Below are 7,737 nucleotides of genomic sequence, written 5' to 3' on the forward strand. Positions count from 1 at the left end.
CTTCGCGGGTTCTGCACTCGCATGGTTCAAGTCCTATCTGTCTGACCGCTCCTACCAGGTCTCTTGGAGGGAATCGGTCTCCTCCACCCGCACTCTACACACAGGTGTGCCACAAGGGTCAGTACTTGGTCCACTCCTCTTCTCCCTCTACACCAGATCACTCGGCCAGGTTATCTCCACCCATGGCCTCTCTTACCACTGCTACGCGGATGACACACAGCTGTTCTTCTCCTTCCCCCCCTCTGACTCCCAGGTTCAACCTCGCATCGCAGCCTGCCTAGCTGACATTGCCTCCTGGATGTCTGCTAACCATCTCAAACTTAACCCGGAGAAAACAGAGCTCCTGTTTTTTCCTGCTAAGAACTTCCCAGCGATCGACAATACAATCACCATCGAGGGATCTGCAGTGTTTCCCACCTCAGCAGCCAAAAACCTTGGCGTCACCCTCGACAACCAGCTGACATACTCCGGGCACATCGCAGCAGTCACACGATCCTGCAGATTCGCCCTATACAACATCAGGAGAATCCGCCCTTTCCTCACGCAACAGGCAACCCAGCTCCTAGTCCAAGCGCTTGTCATCTCCCGCCTGGACTACTGCAACGTTCTACTGGCTGGCTTGCCGGCCTGCGCCATCAGGCCGCTCCAGCTCGTGCAGAACGCCGCTGCACGCCTGGTATTCAACCTCCCTAAGCACTCTCATGTCACTCCGCTGCTTACTGCACTCCACTGGCTTCCGGTAGCAGCCCGCATCCAGTTCAAGACACTGGTGCTGGCCTACCAGGCCACAAGAGGCTCTGCCCCATCATACCTTCAGTCTCTTATAACACCTTACACCCCAACTAGGACCCTCCGCTCCACGTCCTCCGGACAACTGACGGTCCCCTCACTCCGGGAACCCGGCAGCCGCTCCTCCCGACCACGCCTCTTCTCTGCCATTGCCCCGAGGTGGTGGAACGACCTCCCCCATGCAGTCAAGACTGCGGAGTCTCTTACCATCTTCCGCAGGAAACTGAAAACCCACCTCTTTAGAACACACCTGTCCCCCAATGCCTAACCTCCCTTCCCCCAATGCCTAACCTCCCTTCCCTAGAAAAAAAAAAAAAAAAAAAAAAAAAAAACCTTTGTCTTGTATTTCTGTTTGTAAAAGTATTCCAGGGGCGCAATGCGAAAGGGCAATTTGACGCTCAGTCTTATTATGATCTCTGTTGAAGGTATTAGAAATCCGACTGATGCACCAATTGTAAGTCGCTTTGGTAAAAAGCGTCTGCCAAATAACTAAATTGTAAATTGTAAAAATTGTAGATCCCATGAAAAGTTCAAGACAAAAATTTAATCATGTAACATTTACTGGACCTATGTCATGATTCCTATCATGAATTTAGAAATCCAGGGACACCAGTCGTGATGCAATAATATTGTTATGTGTGATGAGGTGTGCAGCTATGATGATTCCTGAGAAGGTACTAATGATCACCAAGTCCTTTATATATATAGGTATAGAAAAGGACATTTTCCTCAGAGATGCTTATGGGTGTGGTGGGAGTTTGGTGAAAGTTCAGGAGAGTCTTTAAAGTCACCAGCCATCCTGTTGCTCTCGACCTTTCCAACATTAAATGGTTTAGTTTCTTATCAGTCATCAGGCAAGTCATACATTGCCAAGCTGCTCTGGGTAAATGGAACTCCTGCTACGGTCTGTCCTCTATACTGATTGCCTTACTTTTGACTGATGTTTTAATGATAATAAACAAACTAAAATATTCATTTCTCTGGTGCAACCATTTATCATGTTCTTAAGTATGATTGACTTAGATTTTCTGGCGCTTGGTCAATAAAGAGCACCACAAGCAAAAGCTGTTAATGTGCAAATGCTCTTAAGTTTGAATTTGTACATCTGATGGAAATTTGAATGCAGTGGAATCCTCTCCAGCAATTATGCAGAACAAAAGTAAACAAGCTTTTAATTATTGTTTGTGTATAATTATCTGCAGTAATACCCATTGCCTTGCTTGATGTATGCGGACTAATCAGATGTATCTCTGATTGAAGTCAATGCAGAGCCTCTTGAAATACTAAAGCAGATTCAAATGTGATCATACGTAGAACATGTCACTCCTGGGGTGTTCACAATCCTCAGGAGAAACAATATCTATTCCTGTCATTCTCTTTAGTAAAGATGCCTGAATGCTTTCTGGAATCATCTAAAAAGTAGAATTGTTTGATTGTGGGAATTAACGCAGGACTGGATCTTATCGGCCAGTATCTTATGACTGAGCACTGAAAAGGACTGTAAAGAAACCGAGTGATCATGAGTGAAGTATCAACCACGATACTCTGGAGACACCATGTCCCAGCCACATTTTCATGGGCTAATCTTCTGCATTAGCTCTAATAAATAATAGGAAGGTGCACAATAATCAGATTCACTGGGATAGATAATGTTAAAAGTTTGGGTTCTTTCTTGGGTTATTTTGGGTGTGACACAGTAGCCCAGTCCCCCTCTGAAGCTTATCAAGCAGCAAGACTGTACATGACCCCCCCCCCCCCAAAAAAAAGGAAGAAATACAAAAAAACACTATCCTGAACTTCAGAATACCTTCCCATTCCATATGAAAAGATGGAGTTGAGATGAATTATACAAAAGCATCTGCTCATTCGACATGCCATTGAGTATGTGGAGCCTTCAAGCACACCTGTTCTCAATGTTAGGATCCTGTAGCACCTCATCTGCACAGTGTCCACAGAGCCCACAGAAGGATTACGACTCTATTCATTACTGATAATCTGAATCGTTTTAAAACTGCTGAAATTTAAATCTCTCACTCTGTGCATTTCCTACCTCAAAATTCACCCTCATCTAACAGGTTTTAATGGCTGCTACGGGGGCTGAAGCCTTTGTGGTGTAATAGTGTTGTCAGGGGGATTGTAATTCCGCCAATGTCTCTTTAAATTTTAATCAGTTGGTGATTTACCAGTCAGTTTCAATATCTGGAGTCAGTCAGTACAAAACATTAGATGAAGAGGACATCTTAAGACCCTTTTTTAAAATCCTCATGCCTGTTTATTTATGAATATCTATCTTTTATTCTGGCAAATACATATGAAGAGGAGAGAGAGAGAAAGAGAGAGAGAGAGAGAGAGAGAGGTTTGTCTGGCGTGACAATTTTCCTCATTTTTCCCTGCAGTCTCATTTGCATAAATGAGAATATTTTAAAATGTCAGTATGAAATTAAATCACCATTTATGAAGAGAGATGGAAGTCCATTAAGTTTATTAGTCTTTAAAAGTCTTCAGAGTGGGGGAATTTTTGACGTGTATCTTCTGGCCTGCACCCAGCTTGGTTAAGAACAGATTTTTTGTTGGCTGTGCTTTTGATATCTAACGGGTGACACACATAAAGATTTGTGCGGATGTAAAACATGCTCTCTTCTCTATTTTCTGCCTGAAGGTATGGGAGGGTTTTGATATCAGCCTTCCTGGTCTTCATGTGATATAGATATTCTACACTCCATGGTGAAAGAGTCTTAGGTTTAGAGAGAGATGGTAGGAGAGACTTGGAAAGAATGTGTGTGCAAGTGAGAGAGAGAGTGAGAGAAGGAGAGAGAGATGGGGGAGGGTAGGTAGGATTCAGTTGGAGGGAAAAAGATGGAGGGATCTACAGTGGAAAAATGGCACAAAATGATTTATGAACAGGTTGTACACACTGCCAAGAGTAAACAATATGGTTTGCGCAGAGATCAGACGTACTGGTATTTGCCAGTCGAGAGATTTAATTTTTCCCTTCCTCTTCCCTTTCATCCCTTCTCCTCTGCCCACACATTCAAATCTACACTTCTTTACCTTTCAGTCAGTTAGACATGGCCCAGTATGGGTGATAGCATCAGCATGACACTGGAATCACAGCAAAACCAAATCGACATCCTCATTTTTAAACCAGGTTGAAATCATGATGGTGTTGCCATAGCACGCAGTGTGCATTTATTGAATCGATAAGTATTGATTATACTGTTCTGATGAGCAATGTTTACATGAATGATAGAAAGCATTAATCCAAAATGCTGAAAATGATTATACCCACAAAAACATCATGAACAAAGACTTATCAGGTAGAAAGAAACACCAATAATAGCATAACTGTTTCAGCTACATTAATAAGGGTGATGCCTACAGCCTCTTCTTTTCAAACAGAGGCACGGCGTCGCAATTTTCAGTCACTATGTTTGGAACCATGCTTGTAAATTAATTTTTTTTCCAACAAGGTAATAAAAACTGGCAACGCTTTAGGGTTACATTATCTATCATTTTCACACGTTCTTATTAGTAGAATTTGCATATGGATCCCGGCATGAATTCTGTCTAAATGTGGACTAAATATCATTTTTATAATGCATTTTTATAATGCTTTTCAGTGAAAGAAAGAAATAAAGAAAGAACCCAAAAACAGTTTCACATAATTGTTTTTACTATTGCTGTATGTAGATAAACTTAGGTCCCTACCCTTTTGTATCCGTGCGAACGATTTACTCTCAACGGTCTTTCGCTATTACAAATTATTCAAGAACCACCCTTTAAAAATGTAATGTGGGTCTGTTATGTGACATTTGGTCGTGTCATTTTAGTAAAGAGATGAAGCAAATGTCAAATCACATAGTCATCAAAACAATGTCAATACTCATAAACAGCATGGCTTTTGTTAAAGAGGGAAATAGTGGAGCTCAACACTAATGTCGAAGTGTCTTGCCTTCATTCCAGGCAAACAGCTGTATACATAATTGCTATCTGGGTGCAATAACAGGCAGGGGAAGTATGAGAGAGAGAGAGGAGGGGATGTGGATGGGAGGGGGAGGGGGGGGCAATATGTGTACATGTGTGCTTGGGAGAGAAAGAGGATGACCAATTTCTGTGTGTGTGTTTGTGTGTGTGTGAGTTTGAAAGAGAGAGAGAGAGAGAGAGAGAGAGAGCGGGGGAGAGAGAGAGAGAGCTGTGTGCCAGGTGCCAGCACATCTGTTAATCTGCTGTGTGTTCAGTGACTCTCTCTCTTCCCCGTGACCTTTCCATCCTGTTGAAGGACTGTCTCCTTCTTTTGAGGTGCCATGGCTTCATTATCATGAACACAGAAGGAATGGAGTCTCTGAGAAAGAGGAACTGGTATGGCTAGCAGAGCAACAGCAGCACAGTCTAAGCTATTTTCGCCCCACACTGCTCCAGTGTGTCAGATTGGTTTCCAGTTTCAGTTAGGTGTGAAATGCAGCATACTGGCAGATGGGAAATTTCAACTAACTAATTAAATAAATGATACTGCTCTGTGGTTATGCAGCCAATAATGATGATGTGAAAAAACGTATGTGGCCGAATCCAGAAATGAACCGCTAGTGGAGCCAGATACCCCCCCCCCCTTATTTAAAATGCCCAACTGAATTTAAGATTATTGAATTACTCCAACTCAGCTTTTCGGTTTTTGTGGTGTTGGTGTTGACTGAATTTACGTGGAATTTACACCCACTCTGAGCTGCAGTATTCTCTTTCTGTGTGTATGTTTGTGCTTGTGTGTGTGTGTGTGTGTGTGTGTGTGTGTGTATGTGTGTTTTGGATAAACAGAGAGGATGGGATACAGGCCAGTTTTAAGGCAGATGTGCCTCATTTAGGAATGAGTCATATGAGTCAACAAAGCCAAAAGCTTTTTAGACACCTTGGGTTTCCTTATATAACCACTGCTCTCTTTCCATCTCAGTATGAGGGAGCCCTGCCTCTCTAGCCTCACATTTTAAGATGCTTCTCAAAACATCAAAGTCCTCTGAAAATCTCTCTCTCTCTCTCTCTCTCTCTCACACACACACACACACACACACACACATACACAAAATATTAATAAGAAGAAAATAAATAAACATATTTCCAATGCAAAGAGACAATAACATAAATAACATGATAACAATCATGATAATTAATAATAGGAAAGGGAAGAGTGAGTAATTAGTCATATGAACATATGTACAAGAGATTTTTTCCACTGGTACTTCCTAGATACTTGCGCCTTTGTTTAAATGCCATATGTGATAAAAGAGATGAAAACATACAGATCTCCTTGTGTACGGTGGCAGGTTACAAATGGTCCGATCAGTTCTGAATCTTCTCCTATCAGAATTTCAATGCATCATTTTGGAGAGTGAGGAAATGGGGATTGTTTGGCCAATTTTGCAAGGAACTCATGTCTAATTTACTGATATTTGGGACAGTTTGTGAGAAAACAATTTTCTGTCTCAGCCTCTCCATTTCCACACTGATTACGAGTCCTTTTTGATTAATGCCTCTGTGTCTTCCCGCTGGGCTCAGTTGTCAGTGACATGGATATAGTCTCTGAGTTTGTATATTGTTAAAGCATCTATGTGTTTTTTGTTTTTTTTTTCTGTTTCAAGTATAAAATACAAATTGCAGCATTCTGGCTTATTTACTCATTTAAGTTCCTCCTTCTGCAGTTCAGTGTAATATAATCTTTTTGCTGTTGGCTATTTATTGCATTAAAATTCTTGGAATGTTTTTATAGATTAAGTTTTGAATGCAGAACTTTCATTTGTGTAACTGTACAGAGTGTTCCTTGTTATGGTCAACCTTTACACACCATTCACTCAGGGTTCAAATTACAGGGGGATTGGAGGGGTCTGACCCCCCTAATTGAAACTTGCCCCCCCCCCCCCCCCCCCCCCCCCCCCCCAAGAGCTAAAAACAGCAGTGGGGGGGGGGGCATTTATATGATTTCCACAGATGAGTCCAGAATTCTCATTCTCAGAGTTCTCCTTTTTTCACATAGGGAGGAGGACTTTACCAGATCACACAAAAGAGATGAAAAGTCTGGGAGCTGTGTACAGCTGGTTTATTTGGTCACAAAACATGCACCAAGAAAGTACAAAAACTGACTCCACTCTGTATAATTTTTTGTGAGCATTTATTTCGTTGACTGGTCTTTGTTTACTGGATGCCCCCTTGGCTAAGGAGGGTCAAGGACACATGGGAAATTCACAATAAGGGATTGTAACACGGCAACTGAAGGTTCCCTTTATTATCTCATGGTAGCAAAAGAAGTATAAAAATTTCGCCACATATTACAAATGTAGTAAAACAATACCACAAAGTAAAAAGTTAAATGAACATGAGGCTGAATACAATGTTTGCAGTATGAAATGTGTAGAATTGATAAATAAGGCCATGCAGTGTGAAATATATATATATATCTACTAAGCCTGAAGTTTGAAGAAGTATTTTGGCTAGTCAAGAGCTCTTTTTTTCAATGGACAACTGAAGTCACAATTCAGTAATACTGTTGTAACTTTTGACCGTTTTTGGAATCTTTCATCGTGTTTACAGTATTTTGAGGATCAGCTGACTGAAGTGCTTTGAGGGAATACCTCATTGACTATTTTCCAATTTTTTCAATTGTGGTTATGTATCCACAGCATTTCTGGGAAGGTTGTCTGTTCTTACATGGTTTATAATGTGCTCTAGTCTTGTAAACATGCTGTTTGACAGTTGTCCTTCAGGGTGATGTGGTTCCAGAGGTTGTTTTCCACAGAAATAAACTTCCTGTGTGTGCATTAATTTTCCCTGTACTGCAGTCTATGTCTGGTTGTAGAAATTGGTTGCATTGTGTTTGGAGGGGGTTTGGAGTCTGATGGTGATGGTAGAGTAGATAAATTGGTTGCGTTGTGTTTGGAGGAGATTTGGAGGTTGGTGGTAATGGTA

This window comes from Chanos chanos, chromosome 1 (assembly GCF_902362185.1).
Source record: "Chanos chanos chromosome 1, fChaCha1.1, whole genome shotgun sequence".
NCBI lineage: Eukaryota > Metazoa > Chordata > Actinopteri > Gonorynchiformes > Chanidae > Chanos > Chanos chanos.